This window comes from Zonotrichia albicollis, chromosome 6, assembly GCF_047830755.1.
Source record: "Zonotrichia albicollis isolate bZonAlb1 chromosome 6, bZonAlb1.hap1, whole genome shotgun sequence".
NCBI classification, from domain to species: Eukaryota; Metazoa; Chordata; class Aves; order Passeriformes; family Passerellidae; genus Zonotrichia; species Zonotrichia albicollis.
The window spans coordinates 57716609-57734340 of record NC_133824.1 but is presented as its reverse complement, the minus strand read 5'-3'; the positions used below and the strand labels follow the sequence as shown (position 1 = coordinate 57734340).

The 17732-nt window shown below is 44.8% G+C and overlaps 1 protein-coding gene across 15 annotated transcripts in view; it reads left to right on the top strand.

Moving 5' to 3' along the window:
* SYT16 (synaptotagmin 16) overlaps positions 1-17732 on the top strand; it is a 114058-nt gene that overhangs the window by 49955 nt on the left and 46371 nt on the right. For all 15 annotated transcript variants that reach the window (XM_074543947.1, XM_074543948.1, XM_074543944.1 and 12 more), the window contains one exon: positions 7676-7850. The gene's annotated coding sequence lies outside the window, so the exon portion shown is untranslated. The remainder of the gene's footprint in view (positions 1-7675; positions 7851-17732) is intronic.

The following is a 17732-nucleotide window of genomic DNA, read 5'->3' as shown; positions in this document are numbered from 1 at the left end:
TGGGAATAACCCTGGCAGGGACCTTGGGCCAGGAGGACCAAGGCTTGGATGGGTGTGAGGTTCCTTGTGGCTGTCCTATTTTCTGGAAAAATCTCTTTGCCCAGGATTCTTCTCCTGGAAAGCTGAGAAGCCTCAGAGAAAAAGGAAACAATAATTATCTGATTTGCTTCTCCTGTGTTTTGCTGCTTTGGAATATGTTTGGACATTGTTTACCAACAGGTGATTGGTTTGTTGGTTTCATGTGAATTGTTTGGCCAATCAAGGCCAAGCTGTGTTGAGGCTCTGGAAGGAGTCACAAGTTTTCATTATTATCTTTTTAGCCTTCTCTAAGTATCCTTTCTGAGTTCTTTAGTATAATATAGTTTAGTGTTCTTTAATATAATATACTATCATAAAATAATAAATTAGCCTTCAAGAATGTGGAGTCACATTCATCATTCCTCCCTCTGTCTGGGGAACCCCACAAACACAAGTTCCTCAAGCTGTCCCCGTCAAATCTATCCAGCCCTGACATGGAGGAGCCCAGCTTTCAGCTCATGAATGACAATTCAAGTTCTGTGCTGCTCAAATTCTCAGTCTCCCTGGCCCTGTTAACTTCAAAGAATTTTGAATTCTGTGCTGAACTGGAGCCATTTTTATGGTTTTTACTAAAACTGATGGTGGAACCTCTGGATCACCCTGGACCTCCACCAGACATGTGAATTGTCCCTGTCCATCAGAATACATTTCTGTTCCCTTCTTCCATCTGTGTTTGTGGTGTGTTTGCTCACAGATGGAGGAATGAGGCCTCTACTGGATGCAGAATTTCAGGTGCCATTGTTTGCAGAGGCTGCGGACTTGAGCTAGTGCTCCACACTCATTTGAAACACACCCAGCAAAACCTATACTTCATATTTTCTAGCTGAAAAGTGCCTTTTGTTGAAGGCAGAATGTTTCACAGAACCCTGTGTGCTCAGCTACAAATGTCATCAAGAGCACTGCTCAAGGCCAGGATGGGTTTTTTGCTGCTGGGAAAAAAGTGCTGCCACAGGGTCATATGCAGCAAAACACAGAGCAGCCTCTGTCAGGTGGAAAATGTGGCCTCAGGGAAAACCTTTTTGAAACTGGGCCTGTGGCTCTCACAGGTTGGCTGCTGGGTGCTTTGAGGTTTGCCCTCTGTGTCTGTGTTTTGCTCATTTATCTATACCAGGTTCTAAGTGAAATCCAGACTGCATTCTGAGGATTCAACTCTGAGTCTGACTTTTATGAGCAGGCTGAAAAAAATCAAATCTGCTGCTACTTCTGGCCCTAGTGCAGGCTGCACAGCTGAGCCTGAAGGGCAGAGGCTGCCCTCCTCTAGTCTGCACCTTGGACATGGTACTGGGAAAAGGAAAATGTGGATTTAAGGCAGAATTCATCTCAGGCCTTCCATTTCCAAGGGGAGAGCACTTGCTAAATACCTCTGTGTCTCCTGCTGTGCCTGATGTGCCTTCAATTCAGTGTGCCCTGAAGGTTTTGAGCCTCTCTACTGGATTGCGTCCCTTAGAGAATCAGAGGATGCAGCTCCCCAGTTTTGGGGAAAAAATTGCCAATTCTGAGGCTTTTGTGTGACCCAGTGTGACTGAGGAGAGATGCCTGGAGTCCTGTCACTGTCACCATGATGTCATCTCCAGATGAAGCCTCAGCTTTGGGGTGAAACATGAGGTAATTCTAAGCACTGAAATGCCTGTATAGATGGATGTAACTTTTCTTGATTGTTCTTTTGGGTCGAACTTCCACCCTTTGGCGTTGTGCCTGTGCCATGGCTCCTGTTCTGTGGGGCAGTTGTGTTGGTGGTTCCCTGCTTCAGACACCTGCTGGGGGGATAAATGCATTGAAACATGCAAGGTGGCTGTGGGGGTGATATAAGAGAGGGAAATGAAGTGGTTTTACTGTCTTTGAGACCTCTGAAATTGCATGCCTATGTCAGAGGCCATAAGGGGAGCTTAAATCTTTGAAGATGACCTGCAAATACATCAGCAGCAGCTACAAGTGGGCCCATTCCTCCACCCTTTGAGCAGACAAAATTGGCAGTCAAAGTAAAGAGAGGCATAGTCAGGTCATAAGTGTCTTTCTGTTATTCATATTCCTTATATAAAAGGACTGGTGAACCTCCTCATTTTTGCTATCTGTAAATCAGCATATAAAAATAAAGTGTGTGAAACCCAGCCTCTATGCAGGGCAAGTCCTCCTGCCTTGGAAGGGAATTTCACTCCTGCTACAGCAGGGAGTGTGGTCTGATTGCATTTCTGATAATGTATTTGTGGATCACCTTGAGGAGAAGAGGGGGAGTTATACAACTGTTCCCTCACAGTGCTGTGGGAAAGGGTCGGGCTTTGTCTCCTTTGAAATAGATATCAGGAGAGAGCTGCAATCCTGTGAAAGCACACATTTATTTCTGAAGTGTTTGTGTATTGTGTGTGTGGTGCACATGAATAGAATTGCCACCTGTCCAAGGCTGATAAGGACAAGCAGTGGTCATGTTCTTGCAGTTTGCTGTGTGAAGAATTGGCACCTACAGCTTCCCTCAGCCTGAGTTTATGAAATGCTGCATGCAAGGAGTTGCTTCACCATTTGTGGCTCTTTCTGGGTTTGCATAAATGGGGATTTGTTGGAGATTTTTCTATAATGGATACAGCGTTAGCCATGGCTTCTGAAAACCCCTTACCTTTTTCTTCTGCCTTGCTGTCTCAGAAAGATCCCATTAGTTGTCCTGCTCCTTTAGGAACCCACATATGGCACTGCTTTCCTTGATAACCTCAGATTGTGGGTGGGCAAAGTGACAAGATTCTGATCCCCACGTGCTTTGGGCACAGAGTAGAGGAAGCGACTGAGAAAGCTGCTTGGTGTTTCCATTGCACCCAGCAGGGAACTTGTCCTTGCAGTGGGGCTGCTGCCATCATCCCATCCCACATAACTTCCTCTCAGTGTTTGCTGAGCCTTGCCAAGCACAAGGATGGACTCCTGGGCTTTGCTGTGACACTGCTGATAGGGATGAGGATATGTAGATATGCAAGTAGGTGGAAACTCTCTAATACATCATAATAGTAATAATAATAATGTACACTTGTACTGCCTTGCAGCTTTCGCTGGAACTTCTGCCCACGCACCAGCCTACTTGGTTCACAATGCAGTGTGCATGCTAGACAATTAGTGGCTGATAATGAAAAATGTCATGGGAACCAGCAGGAAAATCATAGCTTACTCCAAATATATAATGAAATGTAATTAGCACAGACAGCAAAACAGACAATTTATGGTTTCTTTTATTTTTCGTAATTAAAAAGTACCAGTAAACATTCCTTTTTCAGGAAGTTTGGTATCAAATGAAATTAAAGAGCTATTGTCTGGAATAGTATTTTATGCAGAATTTAACCCTTGCACGGCTGAATGGATTAAGGTCTTGCTACTTACAGGTTCTCCAAGTGAATCTACTGTGGAGCTTCTTGTGCTAATTTCACTGGCCCTGGTCCATCAGGAGAGGCCAGCTCTGGTGGCAGGATTGCTGTGAAACCAGCTACAAGCCCAAAACCCAGCTGGATTCAATAGGTGTAACACTATGGCCAGCACTTTTCTCTTGTTCTTCTGGACAGACTCTCCCTGAAGTCATCTTGTAGTGTGGATGTGGCTTTGAGGAGAGGCTGGAGCAGGAACAGCATTATAACACCTTGTGCTCACTATGTCCTCTCTCAGATTTCTTCTGCTGACCTCACCTCCATTTCTGGTCCCTTTTCTACCTCAGGGCCCTTCACTCTGTGCCTCTGGTTTGTTCTAGAGCAGTGGGCAAAGAATGTGTGGCCTCAACCTGCCAGGAGCACAAACACCATTTCTTGCCTTGTGCTATCAACCAGAGCAGCAGAATGAGAGGACTCACTGTGGCACTGCATAAAGGTGTCCATGGAAGTAATTTCTTGGCTTAAAAATGGGTAAATGGGGGAGGATCCTGGCTGAATGTCCCAAAGCATGTGATGGTCAGCACCTCCCAGGGTTTGGAGCAAGAGCTGAATGCCTTACTGTGTCACATTTTGTCACTCCAGGCACAGTCTGTCATACACTGGTGTGAGGATGGCCATTTTACCTGTGAAAATTCCAGCAATGTGACACATTCCAGCAATGTTGCAGCACAGAATTGTGTGGAAATGTGTATGTGTGTGTGTGCATTTCTGCTACTTTTCCTCCTCAGCACCACTCAGGCCCAGACACAGGTACCACAAGCCAGAGCAGAGCTCTGCTCCAAATCAGTTTTGCAGCCATTTCCCAGGCAAAGCCTTAGTTGGGAGTTTCAAATCTGGAGAGGAAGCCCCTCGGCTGAGGGCTGGGAGGTCTCATCAGAACTGCAGGCAGGTGCAGGATGTTTTCCTCTTGATGATGGAGAAGCAAATTGCCAGCATGTGCCCCCCTCCAGAGGGATTTGAGCTTCCAGCTGGAGCCAGCTGCAGTGTGAGGCAGTGCTCAGGTGCAAACCCAGCCCTCCCTCACAGACATAGTGGCACAAACCTCTGGTATCTGGCATGAATATTGTGGCTGAGAAAAGAGGAAATTTGTGCATAAAGCCATGGGACTTTATGAGCTGTGTTGCCTTATGCTGTAGAAGTCCCAGTCACCTCCTTGCATGTGGACAGACTGACTTTGGGAGGGATAGGAGAGCTGCTTGGTGCCCATATTGGAAGGAGGTGAGGGATCTGAGGCCTTGTTGGTCTTTTCCATGCAGGAATAGTCTGTGCAGTCCCTTCTTGCCTATGCTCCCAACTCTTCTTCTCTGTGGACAGTTTTTAGTACTTGGCTTTGAAAACTTCTTGCTGGAAGCTGATGCTGGACCTTTGGTGAGCTCTGATAGGTGGTGCCTTTTATATTTTTGCCCCAAGCAGTAGGGGAAGCCAGAAGAGTTGTTCCAAGTCCTGTGTCACTGTGCTACTACTCTCTTGTTCCTCTGTATCTGACCAGGAAACAAGAATTAGAAGGGCAATAACTCTGTTGTGCCAGTCTGCGTTATTTCAGAGCAAATATTAGGCAGGTGATCATTTGTCTCCAAGCTTTCCTTCAGGATGCCTGTCTAGTCAAAGATCTGATTTTTCTTCTGTGGTTTTGCCAGGTATTTGAAGGTCTGTTGGGGAAAAGGAGCACTTTGAGGATTTTCTCTAGATAAGGCTTGTGTAGCATTTCAGAGCATGTGTTGAATAATTTATATTTAAAAATACTGGTGGCTTGCTTGTGCCCTGTCTGAGAAGGGGAAACTCTGGTGTTTCCTTGGGCTCACTGAGATTTTTATGAAATAAAATAAATGGTAACAGTGGTATCCTTGCTGCACACACCCTCTTGTGTGCTGAGCAGCGGGGATCCCATGTGTTTTATATATGAGGTAGAGCATTATTATTTTTCCTGTGTATTCTATGCTCAAGGACAAGGCCAGTCCATGATGGGATGCAGCCAGGCTTTCATGTATATTCTGGGGTTATGGCTACTTTGATTTATACCCATTTCCTTTGATTTATCCTTGGCTCCAGCACCCATTAAATGTTGACTTCAGCAGCTGAAAATAGCCAGAGTCAATGTTTCACTCAGCCACTCCCACCTCCTGCTCCCTGGGTTGAGGTGTGAGGGGAAAATGGGTCTGAGATGTGCTGTAGCCATGATATTTTCTGAAAAATCCTTTCCTTGGGATTTTTCCTCCTGAGAAGCTGAGAGGCCTCAGGAACAAAATGCAAACAATGATTATCTGCTGCTGTGGAATGCAACAGGTGCATCTGTGATTGGTCTCATTTGGTTCTTTCTAATTAATGCCCAATCACAGTCAGCTGGCTTGGACTTTCTGTCCAAGACACAAGCTTTTGTTATTATTGCATCCTATTCTATTCTTAGCTAGCCTTCTGATGAAATCCTTTCTTCTATTCTTTTAGTATAGTTTTAATGTAATATACATAATAAAATAATGAATCAGCCTTCTGAAACATGGAGTCAGATCCTCATCTCTTCCATCATCCTCAGACCCCTGTGAACACGGTCACAATGTGCTGGCCAAATTATCCACGGAAATTGTGGCACCAGATGCTGGCAGGCTTAAGGAGAGGTTGGATGGAGCTCTGAGCATCCTAGGGGAAGGTGTCCCTGTCCATAGCAGGAAGATTTGAATTAGAAGATCTTTAAAGTGCCTTCCAACCCAACCCATTCTGTGAATTGTCTGTGCCCATGCAGAACAGAGCAAGGGAGATATAGACTTCACTTTGTTGTCCCTTCAGCTGCTGTGATTCAGTGCATATTCTGCTCCCTCCTCAGGCTGGGATGAGGAGGGTCAGAGCCACCTCCGGAGTCTGTGCAACACATGTTCCTCTGGGTTCAGTCCCAGCCACTCGTTTGTTTTGCATGTGGGCTGCTGCTATGCATTGCTGATTTTTGCTTCCAGATGAAACATGCTGGATTGTATTAATTTAAGGTTTTAAAATCTCTTTAGTAGCAGTCATACAGTGCACTGTCAGGGCTGTAACTGGGGTCAGTGTAGCTCTTCTAGCCCAAGTCTTTTGCTGAGTCAAGTCTTATAAATTCCCTGCTGGATATTCCACAGGCAGGGCTCTGTTTACATCCTTTCATCCTGCTCATCTGTGAGCTGCAGATTTGTAATCACAGGCATCCCTGGTGTGCCACTGATGCTGCTGATGTTTCATTTTTATGGGGTCTTTGACTTGAATTGAGCAGCTGAACTTCACCCCTTCTTGGTGAAGTAATTACCAGAATAAAACCCAATTTTTTTTTGCAGATGACGCTGAAAGTTTTTGACATGTGTGCCCTTGCCATCCACATCAAGTGATGTATGTAGTGTTTGTCCTTTGTTTTGGCATTTTGATATGTGTGAGAGAGGTGAAATGGCTTTAAAAGCTTTTTGCTGGCGCCTGTGGTTTGTTGCAGACCCAGTGGTACAGCAGAACATGATAAATTGAATCCAGGCTGTTTCTTTACAGTTTGACATAGGGATGGTGATGTACAGGGCTGGGACATCTGCTAGTGCAAAACCACTGTGCTCATCACCTGTGGCCAAACCTGACACCCAAGGAACTAAACTGAATTACCTGGGCTGGAGGCTGATGATTATTTTTCCCCCCAGAAAATAATTGTGGTACAGTAATATACTTCTTACTTAAGGGTAAAGAAACTGTGAATGAGGATTACAGGCTATACATTAACCTGGTTCTTAGTCAATGCAATGAAGTTAGTGAGTACCATTATGTGTAATCTGATTATTTTAAAGAAAATACATAAATTGCAAAGGAGTTGTTGGGGCCTTAGTGGCCAACTATCCTTTCTTGGCTGGATCCCTGTTGTAGTACAGATGGAGAGTGCCTCTCTAGGAGCTGGTGGAATTCTGAATTCCTACAAAAGTTTATTAAAATCAGCTGGTGTCTTTCCTGTGCTGGAATTCATCCTGTGACAGAAATGAGGACCTAAATTGGAACCAAGTCTGTGTGATGTACATCCTTAGCAGGCCAGATCAATGTGTTAAATGGATGTAACATCCAAGCCCAAGTTCTGGTGGATTTCAGTTCCATTTCTTATGCAGACAGGATGGGGAAGCAGAGCCATGGATACAGCTGTTCTTAACCGCATTTTCCCTAGGCAGTTTTTCCTGGTTGTGCCAATGATTTCTTTTTTGACTTTCTGTCCTTAGTTACTCCTGATGCCACTGGCTTTTGTCTGCAGTGGGAGCCTTCATTATCCTCCCTGCAGTCCTCTTTCACTTGATCAACAAGAAGCTCTGCTGTGGAGAGCTGAGCTCCCATGCCTGGAACAATGAAGGTGAAGAAAACACTGCAAAGAAAAGTCCAGAGCTCATGAAGGCCTTGGTGAGTGTCACAGTATTTATTACACTGCCTTTGGTGTACAGCCTTCTGGGAGGACAGACACAGGCCCACTTGCTGTTTCTCAGTTTGTTTGTGAGGAAAACAGTAGGGTTTTGGGTAATAACCTCCCAAATTTGATCATGAGGATATGTAATTACTGCCATGTTCCCATTATCCTTGTTGTCTAGAGCAATGTGTTGAAAAATGAAATTCAACACTGGCGAAAGAAGCCCACTGCCTGCCCTGTCTGTTGTGGGAGTGTTTTGTTTATCCAGTGAGGAGCAAAATGTGAGTGTTTCTGAGTAACAGTTGTGCCTTTCTGCTCACAAAGGATATGCCTGTCCTGGTTTCCTTGTAGGAGCTATTACATGCTCCTTCATGTGTTTGTTGTGTTCTGGAAATGTTATGTCTTGGGTAAACCCATAAGTCCTGGAGTCAGAACAGCTGGGAATTTTACTATGTTAGAAAAAGAACATTTTAATTTTTCTCAGCCATCAAAAATGCATCTGTTCTGGTAATGGTGGTCACTGAATTTCGTAATTTCTTCCTGTATTTGTAAATTTGCACGTCAGAAGTGTATAATCACTGAGATAGTCAGCCAAGAGGAGGCCTCAGAAGTCTCCCAACTGAAAGGTCTGCTTCTCAATGGTTCAGTCTTAAATCCAATGGCAGAACACAATCCCAAAACACAGAGCTCATACAAGGTTGCTTTGTTCATTTTGCCTTGTGCCTCAGCCTGGCTGAGGACATGATCTGGCTGCACTTTGAGACTCCAGGGCTCATGGGCAGTTGAAAGCTTGGATGCCATCTGTGGTAGGAGCTCAGTGGGACTAATTCTTGCTGAATTCATTAGTGAGCCAGGGACAGGCACCAAAAAGGTACAAGTACAAATGGTACTTGAAATGATTCCAGCCCACACCCCTCTCGACTGAAAGTCCTAACTTCAGTGTTTCTAAACAAAGACGATGGGTTTTTTTAAATAAGTTTCCTTCATCAATATTACTTTTAAATCTTTTCCCCCTTCTCTTTGCCTCCCATCAAGTGGTGTAAAAATGTGGCTTTTATTTCAGTTTTTAAGATGACACATCTCCCAGGAGCGTGTGGGTGTTGACATTCTATGGAGCTGTCACAGGCTATCATGTAAACATGTATTTGCAATGCTTTTTAAAATGTGAATTATTAATAAACAGAGTGGCTTGCTTTTTTTTTTTTTTTTTTTGGTGTTTGTTGCTTCCAGGTTTTGAAGGACAAGAAATTGCTTCCCAGCTGACACTCTCGATGGCAATTTCCATTTCAGACTAAATCTCATGTGTCTGAGTGATAAACCTTTGAAAACATGGGCTTATAATGGAAACACTAAGTCAACTTTAACTACAGCTGTGCAGTGCAAGAAAAATACCACGTACCTTAATGAGGTGCTAAATCTGATAAGGCAGAGAAATGTGTTGTAATCATTAATTACAATGGAAGCTTAGAGCTCAAGTCTGCTTTTTCCCTTCAAATAAAATCGGCTTGGCGAGTTGGAGCTGAGAGTTATTTAAAAATATCACCTCTATATTTAGTTTAAATTTCACCATGGTGTCTTGGTACTTGTAAAGTCAATATGGAATCTGTGTGTAGGAAATGCCAATGCTTTTAAAGGACAGCAGCATGAGGGAATATATTAAACCCTGGGCTAACTCAGTGTGTCATATGGCGAATGTAGAAACCTGGAGGCTGAGCCTGGGCAGGGAAGCCAGAGAAGGCTGTTTCCAGCACCCTCAGGGAGCTCTCCCAAGAGGAGTGTTGACAAGCAAGAGTTTGCTTCAGATTTGGAAATATGGCTTTGGTGGGTAGGAAGGAGCAGGATGGGGGAGCATTTGCAACATGCAGTTCATTGGTTAGCACTCACTTTTCCTCTTTTCAACTCTTTTCTTCTGAGCTGTGTATGTTGCAAGGAGATCCTGATTCCAAGGACTCTGCTGCTCTTTAACATGCAGCCCACTTATGGTTACTCTTCCCAGTTCTAAGCTCTCAAATTGTGGAAAGGTTTTAGATTCACCACATCTGGAATTAAGAGTGCTTAAAACTTATCTATCTGCTTAAAACATACCTATCTAATTAGGAGAGAAGGCATTTTGTATGACTTTTTGTGACATCTGCTACGGGATGAACCCGCACATGCAATAGCACAGATGAATGAAGGCTGTGGCCTGGGAAGGGGTGCATGGGCTCAGTGCATGAGCTGCCCCTCTTGCCCTTGGATCCAGCTGAGTTTTGAGTTATCTACCAATGAAGGACAGAGTTGGTAGAGATACATGAGGAAATCTGTCTACTTTGCAGGTGTGCAGGGTGACATTTAGAAAATCTACTGTAAAATGTCAGAGCCTCTTTTTTGTTGTTGTTTTTGCTTTCCTGTATAAAGCCTGACCCCAGAACAAGGCAAGCAACAGAATGAAATAGGTGCTCCCATCAACATGGCTCTAGGATACATCTGGCTGGTTTGTTCCTGATTTAATTTTAATTGCACAGTTTGTGTCTCTATGGAGGGAGAAAGATAAGGAAAAGATCATTGTGAAAATGAAGACTTCATTGAAAACCTTTTAGGAGACTTCAAGACAAAGACTCCTAATTACTGGAACAAAATGAATGGCAGATTTTTGGTACTTTAGACTTCTGTGAGTCCTGTTCTTGACTGGTTTGTTGATCTCAATGATGAGTCCATCTCTGGAGCAGGGATATGCTGTAATGGCGTTCGTAGGGGTCTTAGGATGAGGGAAGAGACAAGAATGTTGACTCAATATTTCAGAAGGCTTGATTTATTATTTTATTATCTATATTGTATTAAAGCTATACTAAAAAAATAGAAGAAAGGATTTCATCAGAAGGCTGGCTAAGAATAGAAAAGGAATGATAACAAAGGCTTATGACTAACCGAGACAGTGTGGACAGCTGGACTGCGATTGGCCATTAATTAGAAACAACCACATGAGACCAATCACAGATGCACCTGTTGCATTCCACAGCAGCAGATAATGATTGTTTACATTTTATTTCTGTGGTCTCTCGGCTTCTCAGGAGAAAAAATCCTAAAGAAAGAATTTTTCATAAAATATCATGGCTACAATGTGCTGCCTTGGTTTCTTCTCACTTAGCTGCAGGAGTCCCTTCACTGGGAGGGCTGGAGCTCATTTGGGCACAGTCAGCCTGTAATTAGGATGCACTTGGCCCTGCTCAGAGCAGGCTGCAAGGGTAGAGAAGCTGGTAAGCACATACCTGGTAGGAAGGCAGTCCAGGGCATATCAGGCTTGCTTGGCTGTGCCCAAGCATGTGCAGAAGGAAGAGAGGGTGGCATGAAGCAGTTCTGATCTTTCCAGCTCAGATCCTTTATAGAGGTCATGTGCAGAACTCCTTAGTGAAGGAAAGATTAACTGCCATTCCTTAAGAGTCACCTGGAGTGGCTCTTCACAGCGCTGGGGGTCTTTCAGGCACTGGGAGAGTGTTTATGGGAAATTGCCCCTTAAATCATCTCTCCAGACAAGGAAGTAGGAATTTCCCTTGAGCAGAGGCTTGTGAGAATTCAGTGAGGCCTCAAGGCCTCATGTGAGACCTTTTGCTGCTGTGATGGTTTGGTGTAGGGTCTGTAGTGTGGATTTTGGGACCAAGAGGAGGTGGTGATGTTCCTACACATGGTGTTTATAGAATTGGGGAGCCCTTTACTTCAAAGGTTCATGGGTGAAGTGAATTTCACAGGTACCTGTGACAATGCTGGGCAAACCTTTATGCAAAGAGCGGTAACCAACCACAGGCTTCAGTGCTGTGGCTCAAGAGACTGAAGGTTCCCCTTTGTTCTACAGGTTAATCTTTTCATAACGATGTCACCTGAGACTGGGAAAGAAATTGTAGCTTAGTACACTGTGATTTATATGAAAATATTCCAGTTGTGCCTTGCCTTGAACACTTGTTGAAGATGTACTCATGATATGTGAAAACAGCATAAATATGAGGAGGTTGGAAGGTAGGTTTTCCTTTTTTTTTATTTTTCCTTTTGTTTTATCAGCCTCAAGAGCACTTTCAGTTCATGTTCTCAAGCTGTTCTGCACAGCCACTGTTCCAGCCTCTAGGGCTGGCTGCACACTTAAAATAAATAAATGGAGATGCAGTTCTTATATAAACCACTTATGTCCCTTAGCCAAGGCTTTGAGGAAGGCATCAACACCTCAAGCACTCAGCCAGGGCTGTAATGTTCACAGGGCTGCCTGGGTGCTGCCTTTCCTTGTCAGTGCTGCCCAGGGCCAGGTGGGCCCTGGGGACCTGTCACATGCAGTGAGTGGGACTGTCACATGCAGCAGAGGCAGAGATTCATGTTTAGAAATAAGAAACGTGGGTGAGTGTGACAGCACCAGTCTGGCTTCCTCCAAAATTGTGGGAAACTCAGGGGTGTACTTCTCCAAAGAAACACAGCTGTGGCTGGTCCTTTTCTGATGCTGAGTACCCAGTAGCTCCACTGTCCTCAGTAAGGGCAGATTGAGAGTGAGCCTGGGGCTGTTCCTGTCACCCAGCTGGGATATGTAGCTCAGATTCCTTGACTTGCCTGTGGCAGGAAGGAGAGAAGGTTGTGAAAGGGAAATTTCTCAGTGCCCACATGAAGCTGCTCTCCTAAGTAGCTTTTTCTTCCAACTGCTACAACAGAGGCACGTAGGAGGAGTGAGTGGCCATGGGACAGTTGGATTGCTACTACTGATGATGGATGAGCCTGGTTTGCAACAAGCTGAATTAAATGGAGGATTAGAGTAGCTGAGGGAACAGTTCCTAAGTCAGTAGGGACAACTGCCTGCTCAGATCTGTGGCTTCAAATTCCTTTAAATCTGGGCTTTTCCCAGTGACCCCTCAGCCTCCCAGCATTTCTGGCTGAACTGGTGGTTGACTTAAAAGTGAGAGGAGTTGGAAACTACAGACTCAGTGTCCTAGGGTGATGTTATGATGCTTGCATCCCCATTCACATGTTCTGTTTATGCTGGATATTATGTTCTGTGCCTTCAAGACTGGCTCTGAAGAGTGAAAGTTTTGTTTGGGTTTCTTATCAGCCGCCCCCCCACGGCTGGCGGGACACACAGGGCAGTACATGGTGCTGCTTTTGCTTTTTGCTTTGCTTCTGCTTGTTCTTGCTTCTGCTCATTAGTTAGTTTAGCTAAACAGTCCAAATTTCTTCCTGGACTGTTTCTCCTTTCAATTTTTTGGCACTACTCAAGCCTGCTCCGGGCTGGGGCCTGGCAAACTGTGGTGGTTTGACCAGGAAGGAGTGGGAATTCTGGGAAGCTGTGGTCAAACCAATGAAGGTTTTGGGTTTGAGACTGGCACCCGGTGTAGCCAGTGGGGTTTGGACACACCTCCGAGAATACACAGGGGTTAAAAGCATGGCACTGCCCTTGGCACTCTCTTCTTGGGACGTCGCTGTGAAGAGGTCAGATCTCTTCCCCCGTCCAGCCTTGCTGCTGGGCGGGGGAGGGGCAGCCATGCGGTAGGCCCGGGGCCTGGACGGAGATGGGGGTGAGAAAGTTCTCAAGGATGGAAGGGTGGCGGAGCCCCAAGAAACATCGGGCAGCCATTCCCCCCCCCAGGAGGGAGAGAGAGGGAGAGTCGGCGGTGATAGCAGCCGGCCCAGGAGGAGAAAGGGGGGGGAAGGGCGCAGCCCAGCCGGCCGCAGCAGCAGCAGCACGTGTGGGAGTATTATCGTTCTGAGATAGATAAAGACTGAAAACTTTTAACCCTTTCTTTCATGATTGGGGCCTTGCAAAAATGCTAATCCTCCTCGAAGCTGAATAAGAAGGGAGATAAGAGATGAGATGAGACAAGGACCTGGCCCGAAGAACGTGGAGATGATTGGATGGGGAGAGATGATTTGGAGTGGCCTTTTGGCTGGACTTTTCTTGTGGCCACGGACTCAGTTGTTCCTGTGACACAGACTGCATTTAGGGGGAGGCAGTGCCTCAAAACCAGGAGGGTTCATTCGTGAGGACCCCCCGGCCCCAGGGGGTTGGAAAAATATGGGGGGGACAGATGTCCCAAAGCAGAGACTGTGCCTTTTTGGAGTGAGACAAGGCATCCTTGAAAGACAACCCTAAAAGCAGCTCTGGCCATGTCTCAGTGGTGAGAGCACTGGGCATGGAAGGAAGATGTCACAAGCGGCAAAAGGACTTTTTTTCCGGGCGGTGCCGAAGTGACAAGGAAGCACATGAGGTTTCAGTGTGTTTCCAGGAGAAGCCTATGGAACAAGAAGGACTCCTTTCCTCTTCATGAACTGCAGTTTGAGTATACTAAAGTGTCGTGCCGGGCTGGGCAGTTGGTGTTTTGGGAGAATGTATCGGATTGGAAAGTCAGGGACTGGGGAGGAGGAAAGTTTTTTGTAAGGTTTTCAATTTCTTTTTTTCCTTTTCCTGTAGTTTAAGTAATAAAGTGTTCTTTATGTTTAAGTTAGAGCCTGTTTTGCTTATTCCTGGTCACATCTCACAGCAGACACCAGGGTGAGGAATTTTCATGGGGGGCACTGGCTCTGTGCCAGGCTCAAACCATGACACAAACCCCGAGAGTTTGCACCTTGTGGCCTAGCGGGGCCTACTCTGGGCAGCAGCTGCCCCAGTGCCGGAGGGACTGAGAACAGAGCAAGCACCCCCAGAGAGACTTTCTGAATTTGTCATCTTTTTCAGAGCAGTGACAGACTGGTGTCACCCAGCATTGTTCATTTTGTGTGCTGGGGGTGCTGTGCCTGTTAAATAAACAGGTTCTTTCCACTTTTCTCTGAGGAATCATTCCTGACCTGGTTGTGGGGCCAGGAGCTGTGTGGGTTTGCTTTCTGGAGGGGCCCCCTTTGGAGATTTTCTCCCAGATTTGCCCTAAACCAGGACACTCAGCCACATGTGCACACAAAGATGGATTACCAGGAATCATTCACTGTGTTTTTGTCTCCCAAACTGCCTGCACTGCTCTTGGTGGTCCACACAGAGCAATTCCCACAGGCTCTGTAAGGGTGGAGTGTGTGCGTGGGGAAAGGAGTAACAGGAACTGGGTGACTCCTCTAAATGTTTCTAAAATAACTTCATTTTGTTAAACAGCTAGACATGCTCTCCCACTGCTCATTTCCATGCAAGTAATTGCTCTGATTGACCCTGGTTTGTTCACTTGTTGCAAACTGGGTAGCACAATTGCAGGCAGGGTGCAGTCTATGGGATCTGCTCTAGGGAGCAGCTTGACAGCACAGGTAGGTGGGTTGGAGTGCTGGTGTGAATTGGTGTTTCTCCAGCCCTTTGAACTTGTGATTTCCTTCTGGCTATTCTGTCTTCATGCAAGCTAGAGAATGGCAGCAGCTCAATTACAGAACTTGGTGTAATTTCTGACTGCAGGTTTCTCCTTTCATTCCCCTAATCCAGTAATTACAGATGTTTCTCACTCTTTCAGCCTGAAAGAGCACAGTTGCCACTACTAACACCACTTTTCTAATACTCCAATGATTTGTGAATTTCTTTATGCCCTTTATGTAACCCTCGGCTGGAGAAGTATAAATGAAGTTATTCATTGCTGCTTTTTGTGCAGCCATGGAACACTTAGGGGCTTTTTTGTGCCTCTGGTGACAAGTAGCTCTTTAAATGCAAAGGGCTTTATTTTGATTTGAAGGATGTGACTGCCTTCATGGAATGACTCTGGATTTATCACCAGTGCCAAGTCAAAAATCTGGCTCACCTGAATATCCAAACCAAATATTGTGGCCAGGGAGGTGTTGACACTTTTTCTCTCCTGAAATTTCCCCAGGTTTTGTATTAATATTTTGGTAACAATAATATCTATCGGTGCATTCACAGATTCTTTGCTCTCTGGGTGCCCTGGATTTACAAGAGATGAACACCTCTGATTTCAGTAGTTCTTACAATCTAGGCAAAACTGAGTTATGAAGAGGTCAGCATAGGAAATCGCCATCAACTCCTTAGCCCCACTGCTGTAGGAGCTTCTAAGCACAATATTTGAATCCTGGTCTTCCAGAAACTTTTTTTTTTTTTTGCTTGAATTTGTCATCACATACTCTGTATGATGGAGAGGCTTGGGTTTTTGAAAAAAAGCTCCACAATTCTGAACGATAAATGTCACATTTGCATAATTCCTTTTTTCCTTCTACCTCTTTCCTCTTCTCCCCATCCCACTGAAGTAGTGAAGATCAGTAAATTTTTGCCATTGTTATTGACAAAAGGAGAGCACTGAACAAAGGAATGAAGAGAAAGTAGGAGACAACGTGGGGCTAAATATCCTGATCAAAACCACTTTTGTCATTTGGGCATCAATTTTTACAACTAATTTGGCACAGCATCACTAGCGAGCTGCCTGCAAAGAGATGAGATGATTTGGGAGTGAGAAATAAGTCTGCAGGCTTCCTGTGCGTGGGCTGAGCCCTGTGCAGCCGGGTACATTGCTGTCTGCCTGAGCTCATCTTTGTTTTCTCTCCCCCATTCTGGGACTTGCAGGACCAGGGCTCTGCAGCAGTGGCTTTATTGCTGTGTTGATTTGTAACCCGTGAATGTTTCCAATGAGATGTGTCTAATTTATTGGCATAAACCATTAGATTTTCCTTCAGTGCCCTGGAGTTTCTGATTCACCAGCTGAAAACTATTATCACAGAGCACATAATCACTTGGAAAGTGCCTCTGTCTTCTCTTTCTTTGTGTGTTAAATACAACCACATAAATAGCAATTTTATAGCACAAAATAGGCCAAAAAGGTACCAGATGTTCTGTATTTCTGTTTTGTTTTTCCCTTAGGGCAGTTTGGTCAGTAGTGATGCTCACAGCTGATGAGAACCTTGGGCACTGTCTGTGAACTTCCCTCATAACACTTCTGCAAGAAGCTCCAACTCCCTGAACAGTTTCAAGTGCACAGGCTGGGCTTGGCACTGTGACAATTTCAGCTGGAAATACATTTTCATCATAGTAATGTTTGGTGAGAGTGTAAGGGCTTTGCAAGCATCTTGTTAGATACAATTCTGGCAACTGCAAGGGGAGCAGAGAGTCCAGATTGTTCCCAGAACCAGGATAGAGGATTTCTTGGCCCAGTGTTGCTGCTGCCTGCCTTCGTCTGAGTACATTTCTAATCTACCCTCTGCTATTTTATGTGTGTATTTTAATTGGGTTCTAGCCTGAAAGGAAGATCAGGCTCATTACAGTTTTCAGTAGCTCAAAAAATCTTCCCTCTCTCCAAGGCTTCCTTATTTCCCCCTTCTGTGAACAGCAAAATGTCCTTACCTTTAGCACAGATCCTTGATGTTCTGGGCATCAGCTTAGATTCACACCTTGTTTTAGGTTTTCCCCCTAAACTTGGGGCAGAGCTTCATGCAGGGTCAGTCACACTGCTCATCTTCAGTATCCACACAAATAAAGCTCCTGCTCATGGATATAATTAATTTTCAACCTGTGTTCTGCATGTAAGGGAGGAGTTTGGTAGAAAATTTCTCCAAGGGCCACACAAAATATGAGGGAAGAAAAGGAAGTTTGTGACTACACTCTGCAACAGCTTGAATAAGGGAAACATTAGGAAATGCACAACTTTTTTTAGGAACCTACCTATCAAGAAGATTGAAAGACACTTTGGGAATATTACAAATCTCTGCATTGTGGTCGTGTCTGAAATTCTGGTAATAGTCTACTTTTTTTAGCAATATAGTAATTGCACCTCTCAATGGGAATGCTACTCAGGAATAATGATCTTATCAAGACAAGGGAATATAGATTGCAGTAAAGGTTATGATGGTTTTTGTTAGAGGCTTAACATTGATCCTTTTAGCTATCTGATTTTTCCAGGAGAGAAAAAAAAAAAAGAACCCTAACCACTTTGAGTTTTGCATGTGATTTGGTGTGAAAATTCTTA